Consider the following 24,030-nt stretch of genomic DNA (forward strand, 5'->3'; position numbering starts at 1 on the left):
CTGTTGCTAAAATGACCCACTTTATTTTTTTTTATGCTTTTGTTTGGTTTGTCATTTTTCCAATATAATAATATTAATGGAATATGGTGTAGGAGTTTTGAGGATTTTCTTCTAGATTTGGAAATTGATGATTATGTTGGCTTTAACAGAAATCATGTTCAAGATTCCAGAATGGCATTGCCATTTTCGACACGCTATTAATCTATTACTAGTAGTTTTAGGGCCTAACTAAATCATTGTATAGAATATGAAGGTTTTCTCAAATTTGAACTGAGTAGGTCCACAAAAAAATTCAAACAAGTTTATGTTTAGTTTTTCAAAAGAATATTGTTTATTTTCAAATTTTATTTGTGAGAATATGTTATATATAGTTCTTATTTCTAAATAAAGCATCAAAAGAAAATGATTTGTTTGTAAAAGACAAATACAATGTTGGATAATTTTTATAAGATATAATATGTTATTCGTCTTTTTAAAATATAGTTTTAATCTTTAAAAAAAGTGTTCTATTTTTGTCAATTTCATTTTAAAATACTCCATTTAAAGTCTTTAAAATAGTTCTAATAAATAGTCAAAAGCTATATGTTGAGGATCGAAAGTAGAGTATCTTTAAATTAGAAGATTGAAAATAAGACAATTCTTTTTTAAAATATTAAAATTGAATTTGAAAAATTTTAGAAGACGAAAAACATATTTAATTTTCAATAAACAAGAAATTAAAAAGAGATTTAATTTTAGGGACTAAAAATGAATATTATTTTATTTACAATGACTAATTCTTTTATCTCATTGATAAATTGGATTGTTTTTTTATTATATTTATGGTATTTTATTTTTAAAAATACAAAAAGGAACTTTAATCTTTAGAATTGACAATTCTTGAATATTTTAATTTTTAGTATTAAAGATTTCTCGATGTTATCTCTATTGATTTTGATTTGATTTTTGTTTACTTTAATAGCATGAATTAGGTGTAGAATCATTTGACATTTTGAGGACTTCACGTGGAGATCAACTACGGCAAGGCAAACAAGTTCAATGGTGTAGAATCATTTGCTATCCTTCCGGGTCCAATCAACGAACCCAATGCTGACTTTGATACATTACGTAACGAAGAAAAAATAATAACAGAAGAGAATACATGTTTTATTTGGTGTCTGCTTTACCTATTTTGTCCCATGATATATATATATATAAAGACAAAGAACTCAAGAGAATAACTGTGTCTTTATTTGAGATTTTCCTCGTTCAATAACACCCGGTTTGAAACAGAGTCAAGGTTTGTGATTACTTTGAGTACAGATTCCAAATCCGTTAGATGGAACACATTTTCCGGCACTACGTGTTTGTACTATGAGACAGTTAAGTGCGTCTGTTTTTTTTTTCCTAAGACATCCCATTCATAAAACAAAATAAAATTGACTAATTCAGAATTCGGAGATAAATTTGGAGGTAAGTTAAGCGTGTGTTTATTTAACTTTCAGACCAACGTGATATACGAGCAAGGTATAAGAAATAAGAAATTAAAATTATTTACAGTTGAGATTTAAATCTTGTATGAATCCCAAATACCACAGTAAAAAATTTATCTTTCACTCAATGGGCAATGGCCTTAGCAGAAAGTTAAAACCAATAATCTCTAAAATAAATATGCCGTAAGAAATCAAATGAAAACAATCCAAAATATTACATTAAGCTCGTTTATAATTCTTCTAAAAAACGGAAGTTTATAATTTAAGCTTTCTCTTGCTACTTTATATTATCGACTTTTATATATTAGCATGTATCCTAAAGATAGGCTGAAAATCTCATACTTCAGCACCAATTGGTATTGATAAGCTTCCAAGGGAGAAATTAAAAAAGGACAAAAAAATAGTTATGTAGAGCTATGAATACCTTGAAAATTGAACTTTGCTTAAATTAATTTGTCAAAATCAATCTTTTGAGAGAATTTTAAAAATTTTCAAATAATATTACTCAAAGTACGAATGAGTGTATTTGAATTGTTTTTGTTTTTGTTCAAAGCTATTTATTTTTAGATTTTATTAAAATATACTGACAATGTGAATATTTTTTATATGACATTCAATCATAAATTCTTATAGATAATGAAATTTTTATCTTTTACAATAATTATTTAAAAAAAATTATATTTAAATAGTTTTTAATAAATTAACATTATAAAAACATACTTTTATACTAATGATATATCAAAATTAAACTCATAAAAAAATCAAATATTAAAATGTGAAAAACCAAAACATGCACTTGAATTGTAAATGGGTAAGCGCAAATTAAACTTGTTTGATTAAAATATTGTGAATAAATTGATTATAATTTCGAATATAACACCAAACTCCCTTTATATTCACTTGATGATGTAGACAGCACTCTCTCCGCTTTTTCCTCCAAAACACATACATCGTGCACAAACGTCGTCACAAGTGAAAAATATTATTATAATTAAGGGCGTGGCGTAACATTCAAAATTTGAGATAATACTTTTATAAATTTACAAATCTCAATGAATGTCTTAGTAAATTATTCTAGCAACTTATAATAAATCATATACATACATATAAATTTGAGTTACATAAAAAGTTATACAGTAATTATTTTACCACCACACATAATGATAGTGCAGATTAAAAACAAAATATCGCTGTGTTTTACCAATTTGAATTATATTATACTTATTACTAGTTTGAATTATTGGTAAAAGATTATGTAAATCAGATTGTGGTGTCCTTTATTGTTCAATTTACATTACTTTTTGTTTGTTTATTATCAAAATGTGAGGAGGAGAAGGAATGGGGGCAGTGCCGTACACGTGTATTCCCACTACAAAGAAAAACATACATAGAGACAACTAACTTTGCTGCATAGCTAAGCACCAAATGTTAGAATAATTTTAGTGGTAGATTTTAAATTAGAATCTTAATTTTTGTTTGATGGATTCTATATTGTCACATATGATTGAAGATCTCTTGAGATTTTTTTTTTCATCTTTTGTAGTAGTAGATCTTATTTTAAAATTTTAGATTATTTTTTTAGATCCCACGTAAATCTTACTTTTAAATATTTTATTTAATTATTTATTAAATTTTACTTAATTTTAATGAAACATTAAAAAAAGAATTTATAAATATTAAGAAATAAGAAAATGAGTATCTATTTTTTTTTTCGACTGATATACTATGCATTTTTTTTTACCATAACTATTGTATACAGAGTGACTACTTTCACCTTTCTTCTCTCCCAACATTCACTCTCAGCTTTAGTGTACCCTTCTTCTTCTTTCTCTTGCCTCTCCCCTTCCCTCTCCCCCTTCTTCCTTCTACCCCTCCCCCTCCCCCTCCCCATCCGTGACCCCCCTTTCTTACTCCCTCCCCTTCTGCGGCCTCCAAGTAAGTCCTTTTTTTTCTTTCTCTTCTGTTGGTTTTTTTTTTCGTTCTTCCATTTTTTTTTTTCTTCTTCCTATGGATTGCAGTTGGTTAGTTTTTGTTTTTAAGTATTGCTTTTGTTTTTTTAAGCTTATGCAGAGATCTTCAAGGTTCTTGTACAATAACTCATTTTTCACCTTATAGATCTCTGCTACACCTTTATTGTAAGATCCACACAGGACCAGATCTTGAGTTCAAGATCCTTGCTCAAGATCTGACACTAAAATTGCTCTTGGGTTCTTGAAGATTGTCTTGTTCATATTATTTTATTTGATTAAAGGAAATGGTATAACACATTTTCTAACATTTTTTATAAAGTATATATACTTTTTTATTAGTTAAAATTTATTTTAAATAATTAAATTTATGTGATTTTTATATTATATTTAAAGATTTTTTTTCTGATTTTATAATTTTTAATAAATTTTAATTAATTATAAAGAAAATATTTAAAGAGACTAATATTAATACTCATTTTTTTATTCATTTCCTTCAAAATATTGATTTTTGAAGTGATAGCAACACATTTATAATCAAGGAGGAAATCAAATTGATAGGGAACTTAATTATATAAAATACAATGTTTATCCACAAACAAAGCATATCATGAATTTGAATCCTGCATGCCCATATGAGTATCCTACACCCCTCATTTTAGTTTGAAAATATTAAACTATCCTTAACGAGTTAGTATCTCCTTCCTCAACCCTAACACCTCTCTTATTCAAAAACCATTCAATCTGCGACAGTAGCTCCTGCCATGGGTCCTCTCCCTCCCATGACAACTCATGTTCTTCCTATGACGACTTTGTTCACTCTTTGACAAATGCGAAGCATCATTACATTATCCAAATGACCTGCAACATACAGAAGTGCCTAGATAGGCTTTGGGATGCTTTAGTTTTTAAAGAGAATGTAGCATTGCCATATGTCTCCTCCCCCTCCCCGCCCCCCCTCCCCCAAAATGGTTTTAAATTCTTAAGCTTGTATATATGATTTACTATTTATTTTCGATTGTAACATGTTCAGGTAGTTTGCGCAGGTTCAATTTTCCTGTATCTCCTTTAATTCTTTCATGAGACTTGTTCAAATTCAGAAAGGTAGTTTTTGTTTTGTAAAAAGCATAAAAAGTTTCTTAGATTCTATTCTAGCAAGTTGTGGCTAAGTTTCAATGAGTTGTGATCGAGTTCCTGGTCTTCATAGAATCTTTGATCTCCTACTCCAGTGTCGGGGGAGGTACTTACAAAAAAGACTCTAACGATCAAGTCAGTTGAGCCCAAGGTGTTCGTGTATTTGTGTATGGGGTGATAAAAAATGTATCTTGTTGTGTTTTCTTTGGGTCTATATGTACACGTTCAACCTTGAGAAGATTACATTGACTAATTGATTCTTTAGGCGTCGTGCGTGATCGTGGAGAACTAGTGGTCGTCACTAGTTGTTAACTCCTTGGCAAGTGTATCAATTTATCATAGTAATACTAAATAGTAAGATCGAGTATTGAGTTCACATGAATTTTGATTGTGCTCAAAGTTTGTATATACCGAATTCTAAGCAAAGGAATGACTAAAAACAAGTATATTCAAAGTAATAGTGCAAAAATGTAAAATTCAACAATAATAAAGGACGAGAAAAACAAACACTTAGGGTGTGAAAAATGGTACTTGGTGTAGATTTTTGTAGAATTGCTGGGTGCTTAACACACCAAAAGTACTTTTGATGTAATGTCAGATTTTTTAAGGCTATTATAACTATTACCTTCACCAACTAAACTATTCTAATCATGATCTTTGATGTGAAAGAGTTTAAATCACTTGATTTCACTCCTAATCCATTAGAAAACTAAATCAAGTAACTTGCTTTAAGAATAAAGATGTATAGATAAGGCTAAATAATACCATTCCATTCCTAAACATGGGTTACCTATAAGTTCCTTCCCTAGAGTAAAAACATTTTCAAATGATTAAAATCCTATAACATACATGTAAATGGGTGATCAAACTATAAACAAAGCAATAAATGTAGAAAGGACGCAATAATATTGAAATAACATTAAATTGATAGTAAAGATCATTACATCAAAGAGTTTTTGGTATTCAAGCCTCAACAATGGGTAAGTTAGCCTCTCATAGTCATTAGAAACTCAAAACAAGAGATGAAACAAAGGAAATGAAAGAAGAAGATCCCTCAAAGTGGATGTTTTGCTTCAGAATGTGTCTCCATTGTTGGCTCCCTTCAAAAAGCACAATGCCTCCTTTTTCCTTCAAAATGTGTTGCATTGTCATGCTTTTTGAAAAATCATTGTATGCTAAGCTTGCATGTGCGTCCTGAGCACACATGTATAGTATAGTTGATTGAAGTGACCATGCGCTAAGCCTCCAAACGTGCGCTTAGTGCCCATGTATGATATAGCCGACTGCCAGCTTGGTTTCTCGCACATTGTGCTGCTCCAATTCTTCAAACAACTTCTAGTCATTTGTTGATGTATCAAAACTCTACAAAATAGAACAAAACATTGTAAATTTACTAACTTTAGCATTCTTAAGATAAAAACTCAAAAGAATTTAAATTCTTATCTTTTTAAGTCAAAAGAAGCATTAAAAGAGAATAAATTAGATAATTGTTATGTAATTTAAGTGTACAAACTAAGTATGTATAACAATTATCACTAGTCGAGTAATTGTCGAGTTCATGGATTGTACGTACATCACCACTAGTCGAGTAACTGTCAAGTTCATGGGTTGTATGGTATGGATTTTACACAGCTTAACACAATTGAGTCTGCACGATCAAAACTATTCGAGCAACATACAAACTCGGTTTGACGAACATGTCAAAAACCTACATTGAAAGGTCTACCTAAATGAGTTATAATTCAAGTATCCAGTATTACGTTTCAAGGTGGCAATCATATAGTTGTTTGAAGAGTTATGAACATAGGAAATAGAAGAATTATGTAAATATAAACATTTTACACAAGTTTTTCCATTGAGAGAGAAAGGAAAAACATAGAGTATGATGTACTTTGCTGGTACACGATTTTGTCTCACTGTGTAGGTCAACTTGATGAACTTCCTCAGGTGCTATATAGAATCTTCATGGGTAGGGCCATTGAACGGGTTGTTCTCCAACATCTATATGAACCCATGTTTGAAGTCAAATGTGACTCCCTCAGGTAGATTAGGAAGTTGAATGGTATTGGCTTTCCCCAAAGTAGGAGTGAGGTAATCCATAAGGGTCTGAGTTGGATCAGTTGTCATTGCTTTTTCTTGATACAGAAACAGCGAGAAGAAAATTTGACATTACCAACTTATGTATAATTTTCATACGGAATAAAAATACAATTGCACAACAAATTTCAAAATAATTTTAAAAAATACATAAATGGTAGCTTGTTTGTTGTTTAATATTATTTAACATTTTAATACCAACCATATTCGTATGAAAATATTCACTTAAAGATCTCCGATGTAAATATAAGAAGCAATAAATACTGAGATGAGAATTACGTGGTTCGATCATATAGACCTACATCCACGGGCATAGTAACGAACACATTTCACCATGACAAAAATTTGAGTACATGACAATGTTGTTCCTTCAAGATCGACATTTGGACACAACCTGATGAATGATCTTTCAGTGTAAGCTGTTTTGGGAACTCATTTTGGCCTACTAAATTAAAAAAGGCAAGGCAATACATTGCACATGAATACATTTCACACCTAATAAATTAGTTAATCCGAACTTTGTCTTATCGACCCTTCTTACCTGTAAATTTAAATTGTATAATCTAATAAAATTAACTCTACTTACAACTCAAATTATAATATTATTCCTCAAATCATTAGTGAATAAGAGGTTTTTAATAAATAGGAAGTCTTTTTTAACGGTTTGTTAGTTTTATTAAATTATTTTCATGTACAAAATTACCAAGAAATTATCTTTACATTCAAGTATAAGTTTAAATTTAATAACAATACAAAATTTCAAGAAATGCTCAATTAGATTAAAGACCAATTCATTTTAACACATCACCAAAAAATTTCTAAAAAACCCACAAATAATATCTTACCAACATGACTTAAATTAGACATGACAACGAGGCGAGGACGGGTATTGCATCCCCAATCCCCAACCCCGACTCCCCAACACCCGTAGCCGTTCCCAATACCCGATAGATTAAAATTTGTTATCCCATCCTCGTACCCTCGAGTATCGGGTATCCTTGTCCCCGATTTAGACTTGTAAAAAAATTATATTGAAAATCTGATTTAAAAAAAATGATTATTACACATTTATTTTTTAACTATTTGTATTTACAGCGCATTTGTCTACAAAAATTATCAAGAAAAGAATCTTAAATTATGTAAAAATTATAAAAAAAAAATTAACAAGTAATTATTAAAATTTTAATAATTTCATCATCAGAACAGGTACGAGAATGGGTATGGGATAGGTAGTGACACCCCTATCCCCAATTAAAAAAGTTGGTTAATCCCTGAACCCGATCAACTTGGGTATTTCCTGTCAAGATCGGGACGAGTTTGGACGAATATCCACGAGTAAGGGTTCCATTGCCATGCCTAACTTAAATGAAGTTTCAGCATTATTGCCCATTACAAATTACATTATCAGCATTCTAATAAATGTATCCCAAAAATATAATTTCTACCATAATAATTACAAAAATCAACAACCCATCGACATGACTTGAATCTAAGTATTGGTAATTCAGCATTGTTATCAATAATTTTAACATAACATTCTGATGAAAGGTCTTAAACATTTCAATGTCAAACATTTTTAAGGAATATCCATTACTTTAGTCCAAGATCCTTCAAATAAAAGCTATATTCCTAGAAAATATATGACAAACTCATATAGATGTAAATTCACATTGGTTCAAACTTCTACATGTCTTTATCCACATAATGAGGAATTTTACTAAAAAGACACTATCATGAAATATCAATTATTTTAGTACAAGATCCTTCAAATAAAAGCTATATTCTTATAGAAAATATATGACAAACTCACATAGATGTCAATTCACATTTGGTTCAAACTTCTAGATGACTTTATCCACGTAATGAGGTCGGTGGAACAACACCTAGATCAACAATGTGAAACCTACTTCTAAATTTTCACTGTTCCTCAATGTACTGTTCTGTCACGACCCACCCTTGGACCATGATCGGCGCACATATTAAATAACATGTAAAAGAACATATAATATATCTAGACAAATACACACACACACACACACACACACACACATATATATATATATATATATCATTCTAACAATTAAATAATATCAATGTCTCAAGAAGGAGAACACAACATAGCATGAGTCTTTACATCCAAAGAAATTTAAATAACCTTAAATAAATAAAATGAATGCAACTTGCTTTTAGAAATCATTGTATACTCAAAAAAAAAAAATTCAAAACTACTCATAAACTGATATTTAAGAATAATAACTTTATAATTAAACTTTCATACCATTATGTGCACATAGACCACATTATCTTTTCGTTATGGTGAACGGTAATTATATAACTACAACATTTAGCTCATAGCCTGCATTATCTCTACATTGCAGCGAACGAAAAATATAAATATACTATGAGTAATTGACTCATATGCTACATTATCTCTTCGTTGTAACAAACGATAAAATTAAATATACTATGAGAAATTGACTCATATGCTACATTATCTCTTCGTTGTAGCAAACAACAATTATAAATATACTATGAGAAATTGACTCAGTATCTCTTCGTTGTAGCAAACGGCAACTATGAAGCACCGACACTGACACGAACACCGGACACGGACACGTGAACACCCGTCAAACACATCAAACTCAACCCAGACACGGGCGTCGGTGTCGTGTCAAACACCAAACAAGGCAAGGGACTGGAGTGTCCGTGCTTCAAAGAATAACAATCACTCATGAACTCACAATAAATAGAATAAACAAATAATCCAACATTCATTCTTATATAATATATATATTTTGAAGTTTACTTGCTTCTCCTAAAAGAACTTTAAAAAAATGTCGTTAAGTAGATTAACTACTCACACAAAAGAACGCAATCAATGTCTTCCAATGCTGTTGGGAGGATCAACCACCGTATTTCCCACAGGATCTTCTAAGCATTTAAAATAAGAGAACAAGAGATTAGGCAAAATCCCCAATACTTAGTTTCTAACCCTCTTCACACAACCCATAACTAAACAATGCTATAAATACTCATCTAACACAATGGGTTATAAATTTTTACCTTGAAGAGATCAAATAGAAAAAATTTTAAGGAAATGAGCAGCATTATTCTACATACCACCAAAGATCCCTAATACTTATAAATTTTTACATTGAAGAGATCCCTAAATTTTCCGTTCCCTTTTTTTTAAGTGAAACAGTGCGTTTCATGTTCTGAACTGACAAACGACATCCAATTTAAGGGGACATACTTAAAGATCATATAAAAGAACAACATAATTCTACATACCAAAAATTGACCTGACTGTTCAATATACTCTTTCCAATATACTAGTAGTCCATTGAGAAGACACAGTAACAAAGATCAATTCTTTAGAAACATGTGAACAGCGCCCAGTACTCATGACACAAGCACAAACACACAAACACAATATAAATTCATTGTTCATCTTCCTAGTAAAGCCACATAAAATTCTTGAATAAACCTCACACATACTTGAAATAACAAATATGATCAAACTAGTAACCAAGTCGCACTATTCTTGATACAAAAACAACGAGAAGAAAATTTGACATTACCAACTTACCAAATACCGTTGTTAGAAACAACCAATCCATAACCCTATAGAAGCAGATAACTTAGTCAAGAATGAAGTCAACCCCCCACAGCATCCACGGCCTCTACACATTCATTACTCGTAAAATCACTAGAAGTATATAACTTATCCACTTAGAAATCCAACAATTCAAAATCTAGTGAAAGATCAAACCAGTAACCTTAAAGTCGCCCTTATTCTTGATACAGAAATCCAACAATTCAAAATCTAGTGAAAGATCAAACCAGTAACCTTAAAGTCGTCCTATTCTTGATACAGAAACAGCGAGAGGAAAATTTGGCATTACCAACTTACCCAATACCGTTGTTAGAAACAACCAATCCAAAACCCCATAGATCCAGATAACTTAGTCAAGAATGAAAACAACCCCCCACAGCATCCACAGCCTCCACACATTCATTAGTCGTAAAAACACTGAGAAGTATAACTATCCACTTAGAAATCTCACAATTCAAAATCTAGTGAAAGATCACCGAAACATAAGAGGCCATGCTATAAAGAACCAGCTAACCCTCCCCCTCGTACATTTCCCAAAAGAAAAATCAAGTCTAACACTAACAGAACACTGCACTGTCAAAAACAAGTCCAAAACCAACAAAAAAGGATAGTCAATCCACAATGAAAGGCATAATATTTTATTAATTCAATCCAGAAAATGAAAAATATAAACAAAGCCATACAAGACATTTAGGTTTATCTGCAGCCAGATCTAGTTCACGTTTGCCAGAAAGGCATAATATTTTATTAATTCAATCTTCAATCAGCAACACCATGGAAATAAAACATCTGGAATCTAGAAAGGCATAACAATGATAGATGAACAGGGGTACAACAAGTAATAGATGAGGAACCCAGCAAACACACTAACAACAAGGTGCAAATAGGAAACAGAGCAAAGAGGGCAATTGCTAGGCCTGCGTACCTGCGAGACTATGTGTGAGGATGCTGAGTGGGCTTAAGGGATCATTTGCAGGGTTGTTGTCTTCGAGTAGGGGGCCACAATAACCAACAATTGGCATAGAATATTCCATTAGATATTTCCATTTTCTATTCTTATCTTTTCTAGTAACAGAATTGTAATAAACCTGCAGATCAATGAAAATACAATTACCTCTAGCTTCTCCTTCTTCTTCTTCATAGGAGGTTATGGTCCTCGAAACCAGAGTAGCTTGCCCCTAACATTTGGTGCTCTCGTCGCCATGCCTGATCCTCCCCCCAACCCCCTTGAAGTTGCCCTCCTCAAACTTACTAACCTCCATGCTTCCTTGGGTGAAACCGTTCAAAGCATGGCTCAGAAGTTTGATGCCCTCTTGCTGCGCTCTCCATCTTCCCCTTCGTCCTCATCCCCAAACCCGAGCACACCTTATTTTCCCTTTGTCCCTGCATCACAACACAAAATGAAACTCGACATTTCCAAGTTTGATGGCACTGACCCTTACGGGTGGGTGTTTAAAATCAATCAATATTTTCAATACCACGCGACTCCCGAGCACGATCGACTTACCATTGTTTCCTTCTATATGGATGGCCGTGCTCTTGCATGGTTCCAGTGGATGGCTAACAATGGCCAATTCACGTCGTGCCCTGCATTCGTCCAAGCCCTTCAGACTCGCTTTGCCCCTTCTCACTACGACGACCCCACAGGCTCCCTTTTCAAATTGCAGCAGACCGGCACGGTGGCCCAATATCTTTCGAACTTTGAGGATTTAGCTAACCGAATTGTTGGGCTTCCCCCTCAATTCCTCCTCAGCTGCTTCATATCAGGATTATCGCCCGATGTTCGCCGTGAAGTGCAGGCTCGCCTCTAAGAAGAGAAGCTTCTTGATGCGCGACCCTCCCTTCGCACTCGTGCTCCATCGGTTGTGCCTCTCTCGCTGCGTCCGACGGCCACCCCTGCCTTGCTTCCTCTTCCCACTTCACGCCCACCGCCACCACGTTTACCCGCCACGTTGAAGAGACTCTCATCGGAGGAAATTAGCTCCCGCAGAGAACGGGGCCTCTGTTTTAATTGCGACGAGAAGTACCATAGAGGCCACCGTTGTACCTCTAGGGTTTTCTTCTTGGTCGCGGAGGAAGATGAAGTTGTTGACTCTCATATAGGGGAAATTGACCCGAGCCCCGACCCACCCGAGATCCACGACCCGGGCCCGACCCAAATTAGTTTTAATTCCCTTGCGGGCCAGCTCGCCCTGGAAACGCTGCGTTTGATTGGCACGGTTGCCGGCACCACCGTAGTCGTCCTGGTGGACGGTGGGAGCACCCACTATTTCATTCAGGAGTCCCTCGTCACTCAACTTGGCCTCCAAACTCAGCCCACAACCCCACTTCGTGTAATGATTGGTAACGACCAACATTTGGCTTGTGATCGTCTCTGCCCTGACCTCTCCCTCACCATGCAACAATTCCATTGTGTGGTGGACCTGTTTGTGCTTCCAATTGCAGGTGGGAATGTCGTTTTAGGTGTGCAATGGTTGAAGATGCTCGGCCCAGTCCTCACCGATTATAACACTATGAGCATGAAGTTCTTTTCAGGAGTCCACCTTGACGATGCTGACACCACATCAATTTCGCCGGTTATCTCGCAACTCCGACACTAGCTCCTTCTTCCATATTGCAGTCCTCGCTGAGACACCGTTACCTGACTCCAGTTCACCCCTGCACCCCGCAATTCAGGACTTGGTGGACCATTTTGCTATTCTGTTTCAACCCCCCACCGCGCTTCCACCGAAGAGAATCACTGACCATCACATTCACTTAATTCCACAAGCTACCCCAGTGAAGGTGCGTCCCTATCGGTACCCTCACTTTCAGAAACGTGAGATTGAGCTCCAGGTCGAGTCCATGCTTCAGAAGGGCCTCATCCGTCCCAGTACGAGCCCTTTCTCCTTCCCTGTGCTCCTCACGAAGAAGCAATCATGGTGGTTTTGCGTGGATTATCGCGCCCTGAACGTCGTGACTGTCCGTGACCGCTTTCCAATTCCCACCATCGACGAGCTCCTGGATGAACTGGGTAAGGCTTGTTGTTTTTCGAAATTAGACTTGTTGCAGGGCTATCATCAAATCAGGATGCATTCCTCCAATATTGCCAAGACAGCATTTCGCACTCACCATGGGCATTACGAATTCAAGGTAATGCCTTTTGGTTTATGCAATGCTCCCTCATCATTTCAGGCAACCATGAATATGATCTTCAGACCATTCCTTCGTCGATTCCTGATCGTCTTCTTCGACGATATACTTATATACAGCGCTACACTTAAGGAACATGTCACACATGTGCAACAAGCTTTTCAGGTCCTTTTGGATAATCATTTTGTCCTTAAATTATCTAAATGTTCATTCGCACAGCAACAGGTGGAATATCTCGGGCACATGGTCTCGGAGAGGGGAGTGGAACCAGTAGCAGCCAAGGTAGAAGCAGTCCGGCAATGGCCAGTTCCCCACTCCATTAAAGCTTTACGAAGCTTTCTGGGCCTTGCGGGCTTCTGTAGGAGATTTATTAAGGGGTATGCTTCGATAGCTGCCCCGTTGGTGGCAGCAACCACGGTGGAGCCTTTTCAGTGGACCGCGGCGGCTCAGCTCGCATTTGAACTTTTAAAGAAAGCCTTGTCTGCTCTGGTACTTGCCTTGCCGGATTTCCAATTGCCATTTATGGTCGAGACCGATGCTTCCGGGGTGGGCATGGGTGTCATCCTCTCCCAGCAGGGGCACCCAATTGCATACTTTAGCAAGCCAGTCCCACCTAAGCTCCAACACTCGTCCACTTATGTCCGAGAATTATTCGCTGTGACGGCAACAGTCAAGAAATGGAGGCAATACCTCCTCGGAAACCGTTTCATCATCCTTATTGATCATCGCAGCTTAGGAACTCCTTACACAAGTTATTCAGACCCCAGAGCAACATATGTACCTTGCTCGGTTGATGGGGTACGATTACCAAATTCAATTTCGTTCCGGCGCTTCCAATCAAGCTGCAGACGCCCTATCTCGATTACTTGAACACTCCACCTCTCTGTTGCTTACTCTGTCGGTGCCCTGCTTAACGTTTATGGAGGAATTGCGAGCACAATTAGCTCAGAACCAGCTTTACCAAGATAGACTTCAGGCGATTAGATCCTTTCCAACCAAGTACCCCGAGCTCACTATAACCAATGGCTTGATACTTAAACGAGACCGTATTTGGTTACCATTGATCCCCACTCTTCTTCGAGAGTATCATGCCACGCTGACAGGCGGCCACTTGGGCATCGCGAAGACCATTGCTCGCGTAATGGATAACTTCAATTGGGAAGGGTTACGTGAAGATGTTTCCCAATTTGTTCAAAGTTGCGTGGATTGCCAATATGCTAAATAGAGACAAAGAGAGTGGCGGGCTTGCTGTGTCCTCTTCCGGTGCCACATCGGCCGTGGGAGGACCTCTCATTGGACTTCATTATGGGGCTACCTTCATTTCAGGGAAATACGGTTACTCTCGTTGTGGTTGACCGTTTCTCAAAGGGTATCCACCTGGGGATGCTGCCGACATCACACACGGCCCACGCGGTAGCCTGTTTGTTCATGAACATCGTCGAAAAAATCCACGGCCTTCCACGCAGTCTGGTTTCTGACCGAGACCCGCTCTTCATCAGCAGGTTTTGGCAAGAATTATTTCGCCTAAGTGGAACACAGCTTCGTCTCAGCTCTGTGTATCACCCACAGAGCGATGGACAAACTGAAGTTCTTAATCGAGTGATTGAGCAATATCTTCGCTCCTTCGTGCATCGCCGGTCGGGATCATGGGGCAAGCTATTACTGTGGGTGGAATGGTCCCACAATACAACGTGGAACGCGGCCACGGGGTCTACACCCTATGAAGTCACCTTTGGGAGGAAGCCTTTCAATTTTCCGGAGTATCTCACGGGTACTTCCAAGGTGGACGCAGTGGATGAAATGTTGACCAACCGCGAAGAAACCTTCTTGCTCATCCGCAAGAAGCTGCTAAAAGCTCAAGAGCTTATGAAGAAGTACGTTGATCACAAGCGCCGGGAGGTGGTCTATCAACCAGGGGAGTGGGTGATGATCAAATTGAGGCCACGAAGGCAAATTTCGGCTAAACCGCAATTGGGCTCTTCCGGGAAATTGTCGAAGCGCTATTATGGCCCATTTCAGGTGGTGAATCGCGTGGGGCCCGTAGCTTATCGTTTGAAACTCCCCGAAGGCACCAACATTCATCCAATATTCCATTGTTCCATTTTGAAGCCCTTTAAGGGATCACCGGAAGTAGCGAACTCAGCCCCATTACCTGATCAAGTTGTGAATAACCAACCTTTGATAACCCCCCTTTAGCAATTCGGGATTACCGCAAGGCGTCAGAGGGAGAAGAGACTTACTGGGAAGTTTTCGTGCAGTGGACAGGACTACCCCCGGAGGAGACTTCATGGGAACGCTAGACTCAATTAGCTGAGGAATATCACCTTGAGGACAAGGTGCATTTGCATGGGCCGTGGAATGATAGACGAACAGGGGTACAACAAGTAATAGATGAGGAACCCAGCAAACACACTAACAACAAGGTGCAATTAGGAAACGGAGCAAAGAGGGCAATTGCTAGGCCTGCGTACCTGCGAGACTATGTGTGAGGATGCTGAGTGGGCTTAAGGGATCATCTACAGGGTTGTTGTCTTCGAGTAGGGGGCAGCAATAACCAACAATTGGCATAGAATATTCCATTAGATATTTCCATTTTCTATTCTTGTCGTTTCTAGTAACAGAATTACAATTCTGTTAGAAGCATACTATAAATATCATATTGTAATAAACCTGCAGATCAATGAAAATACAATTACCTCTAGCTTCTCCTTCTTCTTCTTCATAGGAGGTTCTGGTCCTCGAAACCAGAGTAGTTTGCCCCTAACAACAATTTATTGATTCAATCTGCAATCAGCAACACCGCAGAAATAAAACTCATCGGGAATCTAGCATGCGGCAAATGAATAAATACAGTAGATGATTAAACCAAGTGGTTATAATAACCAGCAATAAGATAGCCACTGCTTCAAGCCTTCAACAGCCACTGTTGTGACCCAAACACAAAAAAAGGAGAAGTAATTTGAGATATGAAGCAAAAGACAAATTCCAAGAATTCTAAATCCAGGGTAGTGATCACCAAATCATGTAATAAGATAGCCACTGCTTTCACAACACCACATTTCCACTACTTGACTTCCCTGTGAGACCAAAAGCAGAAATCATAGAGTAAGTCAAGAAACACCCATAGTAGACCCAAGAAAATTGTGAAGACAAATTTGAGTTTGATCTGGGGTAGACATCACCAAATCATGCGGAGACTGGATGCTATGCAGAATGCAAAACAAAACTACTCTATAATGCAAGAAAAAAAGGTTTAAAACTCAATCCATATGCCTCAGGATCAAATTCAGAAACTAACATTACTGAAGATCCCATTGAAGAAAAATCAAATTCATCTAGACTTATTAGCCATTCTAATTTGCTGCATGGACGGCAAATTGATACACACCGAAATCTCATGAACATAATAAATCAGCACATGCTGCAAATGAATGAACTTGAGCAGAAAAAAGCCAATATCCACGGATCAACAGAAGATAACATTTAAATGATATTTACATAATTGAATAGAAATAGAAAATCATAAAATTAAGAAAAACAAGCTTGGAAATTGGAAAAGCAAAACCATACAAATACTGATCCTAAAATAAGAACAGCAAAAGCCAAAAATCATGAAATTCAAATCATCAACTCAAATAGAAATGAGACCTCCAAACATAGGAACTAAATAATGAAATGCTAAAAATTCATTATTGTTCTTCTCTATAAATGAGACATCAAGTGCCTGAATGCAATATAAAAAATAACTGGAAATGCTGAATTGAAGGTAAGTTGAATTTATATGTATATATATATATAGCAATTTTTTCAAAGTAGATTAAATTTTTTTTTAAAAAATTAAACAATAATTCAACAAAGAAGAAAGGTATCACGATATAAAACAAAACTTATATTAATATGACCCATTTAAAAGATAACCATTACAATACTCTTAGGAATACATGGCAACTAACTTTCTATATGCCTTTGGATTTCAACTTAACAAGAACATAAGCAAACAATCAGTATGAAGAATAAAGAAAATCCAAGGGAGAGAAAAATTGGGGACTCAATATTTGGTGACTTCAGTCCTGATAGAAAAACACAGAAAATCCAACGTTCCAGATGACATAAAAATCTAATCCACATAGCAATGACAAATCCAAACCCAGCACAATTGATTGTACACTTGTCAAAAGTTAACACTTTTCTTTAAGTCCAAAAATGAAAAGATAAACCGAAGACTTCACAGTGAGTAAGCCAATAATCTCCACCACAACTGCTACCACATCCTACCAACTTCCATTGTCGTTCTTCCCTGCAAGGCCCCAAGTGGAAGTCACGGAGAATAAAATCGAAAAACTAATGGCTTATAATGATAAACAAAGAACGACAGAAACGAAAAGAAAATCCTAGAATTCAAAACAGTGAGAGATATCACCAAATTACGCATGAGGCTCGATGAGTAGAAAAACACTACACAAGGCAATGCAGAAAACAGGCTAACAATTCAATTCAATGTATTGCGATCAAATCCAAAGAAAAAAATAATGCAGAAAAAGAAATCATCAAAGAAATCAATTCATCAAGAGCTGTTATCTGTTCTAAATTCTTCAATCGGCAACAAATATCTCATATCAAGACTCAGCATGCTGCATATGAATAAACACAAGTGAGAAAGTCAAAGAGTTCTCCAAACCCAAATATGAAACAAATAAATTCTCTGTAAATTCTCCAATGCCTTGAAAACTCTTACTATTATTTTTTTTTGGGTGAAATTGTTGAATACTAATTCCTGTTAGAATCACACACAACTACTCTGACACTACCAGGTTACCGTACAGCATCAAAACACAGAAGAAAATAAAGAATGTGAGGGTAGTAAAACCCCTTCTCACAGGAAGTCCATCAATAATCTCCAACCACTGCCTTCCACAGCCAGCAAACATCCATTTGCTTATCTTCCCTGTAACCCCCCCCCCCCCCCCACGGGGAAGTCACACAGAATATAAAAACGCTCATGATAAACATCAAAAGAAACGAAAAGAAAATATAAGAATTCAAAAACCAAGAGAGACACGCCAAACCATGCATGAGCCTCAATGCAACACAAAACCATTTCAAACATTACATTGCAGAAAGCAAAGGTATTCATTGCTTATGTTTCGCAATCATGTCCAGATGAAAAATAATACAGAGAAATTAATTTATCTATAGCTGTTGGCCATTCTAATTCGTTGTATCAAGAATCACAGAATACTCTTATGATTTAATCTTCAATCGAAAACAGAAATACCATACGAAGACAAACTCAAAACAAAGTCAGATGAGGAGCAGGCTTCCCTGAAAGTTGCTTTGGCTGACTTGCCCGTTCCGCTTCTCAAGCCGTTCAACACTTGGGATATATCTTTCGCATAAAAAATTATCTAGAAAACAGCGGAAGAGCCACAGAGTTCTCCAAACCCCCCATATGCAACAAACAAATGCTCCACAAAAACTTCAGTGCCTCAAATACTATTATGTTCCTGTTAGAAAAATAAACAATAACTCTCCACCACTGCTTCCCCAGCCGACTAAACATCCATTGACTATCTTCCCTGTAAGGCCCAAGTGGAAGTCACAGAATAAAATTGAAAAAACTATAAACACTAAAAAAAATGAAGGATAGAAACAAAAAAGTTCAAGAATGAAAAAATCCAGACAACACCATATCATTTGCACGAGGCTCGATGAAATGCAGGACGTCACACAAAACAATTCCAAATACTACACTGCAAAGGAAATAGGATCGCAATTCAATCCATATATTCTGATGAGAACAAGTCCATAGAAATACAATAATACAAATGAAACTCATAAAATAAATTAGTATCCAGAGCTGTTAGCCATTCTACTTTACTGTATCAAGAATCGCACAATATCTTTCATTATTTAATCTTCAATCCAAAAGAGAAATCGCATGACTCCCTGCTGCAAACAAATAAGCGCAAGTAGTTCAACACCTAGATATATCTAATCTTCCATATAAAAGTTATCAAGAAAACTATGAAAGAAGAGTTGCGTAGTTCTTCAAACCCAAATGCAGATTCTTGAAACAAAAGTGAAAACCCATCCCTTATTGCTCCTGTTGAGAAGATAAATCATAAACAGCATTTCTTATCTTCCCTAGGGACTCAACAATCATGAAGCACTATTGTAAAATGCCCATAATTGAACACAGGTGGATCAACACAAAATCGCACTGAAATAAATAAAGTTCTCGGTAACCAATGAAAAGTTTATAAATCAAATACGAGATTCATAATCCAGAGTAGAGATCACCAAATCACGTAATAAGACAGCCACTGTTTCCACAACACACCACACATTCACCGATCTTCTGTGAGAGATCAAAGCAAAAATCATGGAGAAGTAAATCAAGGAAAGCTCATACTAGGCCAATGAAAAGTAGAAACTATCGGCAAAATCTGAGAAATCAGAATCCAGGGAGTAGAGATCACCAAATCATGTAATAAGAGACAGCCACTGTTTCCACAATACACCACACATTCACCGATCTTCTGTGAGAGATCAAAGCAAAAATCATGGAGAAGTAAATCAAGGAAAGCTCATACTAGGCCAATGAAAAGTAGAAACTATAGGCAAAATCTGAGAAATCAGAATCCAGGGAGTAGAGATCACCAAGGCTGTTGAGAAATCAGAATCCAGGGAGTAGAGATCACCAAGGCTGTTACCCAAAACTACTCAAAATACTACACAAAAGAGGTAGGTTAACGACTCAATCAATATACCCCATGATCAAATTCAGAACCTAACAACAGAGATCCCATCGAAGAAAAAATAAATTTACCAATACTTGTTATCCATTCTACTGTGTAAAGAATGAATGCAAAATTGATATACTCCAGCATACTGCAATATGAACGCCATTTCAACAGAAAAGATCTCCAGGTGAAGAATAATATTAATATGATTGAGGAGAAAGACAAATATCAGTTTCTTCAGATTATCAGTCATTATTCGAAAAGGAAACTTTAAGAAAAGCGCATAAATAAAATTGGGAAAAGAAAAGGTTTAATATTGGAAAAGCAAAATTAGGGGAATAAATCCTAGAACTAAAATAGCAAAACCAAGAACCATGGAATTGAAGAAGGCTTTACTTTAAACGTTTTCAAGGAAACATATGAAGCAATCTTTTCAGGATAGAATCAAATTTCAAAAAAGCAATAATTCTATGAAGAAGAATAAAATGCATATGTATGTGTACACACACACACACAAACTCTTGGAAATTACATGGCAAGTCCTGCAAGAGATGCCTTTGGATTTTGATACAAAATATAGAAAATAGGACAAGAGATGTTTTTATTTTAACCTTACTCCATTTCCAAAAAAGGAAATCTTCAGCAGTAACATGAAAGATCTGTTTTTGACTGTAAATCATAAAAGCACTTGAACATGGATTCAAAAAAAAATGTTAAATTAACAAAATTACAAGAGATCCACATCGAAGAAGAAAATAATCAGTACAAAGAAAGTGAAGTAAGGAAAATATTTGGGTCCAGATTAATAATACAGAAGTACCATTTGTGGGGGAGCCGGGGTCTCAAAAGGTGATTTTAGCCCTGATATAGAAAAAGAAAGGAAATTCAAAAATTCCGTATAAAAAATCTAAAGGGAAGTTAGGAAATGGAAGTGATACCAAAAACCCAGCAACATTTCATCGATTAATCTGTACAATTTAAATTGTCATCATAAAGGAGTCTAGTCTAAAAATGAAAAGATAAAACCAAGAATTCTAACTCCAGGTGATCACTTAAATTATGCAAGAACTTCAGTGTTTTGTGGGAAGAACCAACACAACATCGTTCCAAACACAAACTGCACAAAAACAAGTTCAAAATTCAATGTGTGCTGCAGTCGATGCAGAAAGAAATTAAATCAGTCCTCTGCTCTTTCTGATTATCATTTGGTAAAATCTAGATAGCTATTAAGATCCTGTCTTCAATTTTGCCACTCCTAAGAAAATAAAAAATTAATTCAGATAATCTCAACTAAGAAAAACTAGATAAAAGAAACTAATCATATAACCCTGAGCTCTTGCTGATATATTCTGGTAAAATCCTGAGCTCTTTTCAAAGATCCTATCATCAACTTAAACCTAAGAACACTGTGCACAAAAACAGAAGCTACCTAAACCTAGATCAACAACGCTTCATCTAAGAAGAAAGGAAACAAACTAATCTTAAAAAAAAATCATATAATATGGTAGCTTAAACAGTTCCAGACAACTCAGTGTCTAATCTAAGAGTTCAGAGAAATCAATAACTTCAGCAGCATCTCAAGACTTGTTATAGTTGTAACCCTGATACAACAGCTGCCAATCTCACCACATGTTGATTGGTCAATACAATAACAATAAAAATAAATTAATATTAATTTATGAATAAAACTTACAAAAATGAATCAAATTAGACAAAACTATTTACTTGTTTTTGAAGGATATTTAAATGTTCAAATAGACATATATAGCCAGAAACTCGTATTGTTAGAAGACTAAAAAGAAACCACCGAGTTATTTTATGCATTAGCATGATACTTCACAAATATGTTGCACAACATAATCCAAAATACTAAGCTGCACAATAACAAGATCAAAAGTTCAATACATTTGATGATTTTACATGATCAATCAGACAAACAAGACAAATTAAACCCATCTGCTAAAATGGACATCCTTTGATCCACCCATCTTCAATTTAGCTACGACTAATCACAATAAAAAATTCATTTCAGAGACCCTGTGCTGCAAAACACAAGTTGCCTAGATATTAACAATCCTCATCTAAAAAATAAAATAAAATAATCCAAAAAAAAAAAACCTCTTATCGGAATCAAAAGATAAGTTCCTGTAATAAGAAGTTACCTGGACCAAAAATCCCCCAAAACCATGCTTGTAAATACAAATCTCATTGGTAGAAAAACTTAGTAGAGTGAGTGTACAACATAACACCACACAAGACTAAATAATTTAGATGATCATATTAGCTAAATTTTATCATAATAACACTATTGAACCAGTATTTCCATGCTCCTGCAGATTTCAGCGGAAAAAATCACTCCTATAGAAAATGGGAGGTCTCGTGCCACTGTGACGAACAGGATATTCAATTAGAAGATGAGACTACTAAAGACATTATCAAGAAAACAGTAAAATGAGCAGAGTAGAGTTTCTCCAAACCAATCAAAGAGTAACCCACCCAATCACACAGTCCCAAATTCTTCCTGTGACATTGTAACAATCCCCAAATGCATAATACTTTGATTGTTCCTGTTACAAACCCACACAAAAACTCCCACACTAACAGGGGTTATTATACTTACACCGACAAACAACTACCATCAAATTCCAAAATAAACTGGATAGGCATAGCCAGTCCAAAACAAACAAACAATAAAATGATGAATGCAAGGGTAATAAAACCTAAGGCTTCACACAGAAATCTTCCGCCAGACAGCTTTTCCACAGCCTCCCATGCCAGTCACATCCGTTGCTTATCTTCCCTGTAAGACCCAAGCGCAAGTCACAGCAAATTAAACCTAGAAAACTAAGTGAAACATTGAAACAAAGAGACAAATCCAAGAATATTCAACTAGTAGACACCACCAAACCATTTTCGAGGCGGCTTCACACTACGCAGAACATTACACGAAACTATTCCGAACACTACGCTGCAGAAAACAGATTCACAATTCAATCCGTGTGTTTCGTGATCAAGTCCAGGGAAATTGAACAATAGAGGAAAATCAAAGAAGAAATTAGGTTTATCGAGAACAGTTAGCTGTTTAAATCCACCGTATCAGGCATAATATCTTTTTATATTTTAATCTTCAATCTGACACAGTAATCTTAACGTGCTGCAAACCGATGAAACACAAACAGTTCAACTCCATCAACTATTAGATAAATGATTATCCATGACAAAATGAAGAAAAATGCTCTATAATTCAAATAATTGATGTAAAAAGTCACTAGACTATCAATTTCTTAAGATCTTCAATTCCAATAAAAGGGTACCAATCGGAAAAACACAAACTCGATTAAGATTGGAACAAGCAAGAAGCATAACAATCCACTTAATGGAAAAAGAAAAATAGAACCGAGAGAAACAATTTCCAAAGATGAAAGAACACATTGACCCATAATTGCAGAGATAAATAAAGCTCTCAGTAACCATTGAAATCAAAAATCAAATCCAAGATTCAGAATCCGGAGTAGAGAACACCAAATCATCTAATAAGACAACCACTGCTTCCACAACCCACACCACACATTCACTGATCTTCCCAGAGAGATCAGAGCAAAAATCATGGAGAAGTAAATCAAGAAAAGCTCGTACCAGGCCAATGAAAAGTAGAAACGAACGGCAAAATCTGATAAATCAGAATACAGGGAGAAGGGATCACCAAATCAAGCATGAGGCTGGAAACGCAAAACTACTCTGTGTTCCCATTATTGGCAGCCATATTGTGTTGATTGAATGAATAGCAATAGAGTTGCAGAAAGAAAGAAGGAGAAGAAGGAAAACAGTGATCTGAATCTGAATCTTCCTTCTTGCAAAGAGGGGTTGTG

General features: G+C 35.9%; 1 long non-coding RNA gene across 45 annotated transcripts in view; it reads right to left on the reverse strand.

Annotated features, from left to right (window-relative positions):
* Positions 1-5,463: 5,463 nt before the first annotated feature.
* The window catches only part of LOC102662929 (uncharacterized), a 39,360-nt gene continuing 20,793 nt past the window's right edge, over positions 5,464-24,030 (reverse strand). For 11 of the 45 annotated variants that reach the window (XR_005886918.1, XR_005886939.1, XR_005886941.1 and 8 more), the window contains 2 exons: positions 16,115-23,129; positions 8,928-16,029 (listed from right to left, as the gene is read on the reverse strand). This is a non-coding gene — a long non-coding RNA (uncharacterized lncRNA). Of the gene's footprint in view, positions 5,936-6,146; positions 6,282-8,927; positions 16,030-16,114; positions 23,130-24,030 lie in introns of those variants that run through there. The other 34 variants (XR_005886959.1, XR_005886958.1, XR_005886948.1 and 31 more) reach the window with 32 other exon arrangements.

The sequence above is a fragment of the Glycine max genome, chromosome 10 (assembly GCF_000004515.6).
Source record: "Glycine max cultivar Williams 82 chromosome 10, Glycine_max_v4.0, whole genome shotgun sequence".
Lineage (NCBI taxonomy): Eukaryota > Viridiplantae > Streptophyta > Magnoliopsida > Fabales > Fabaceae > Glycine > Glycine max.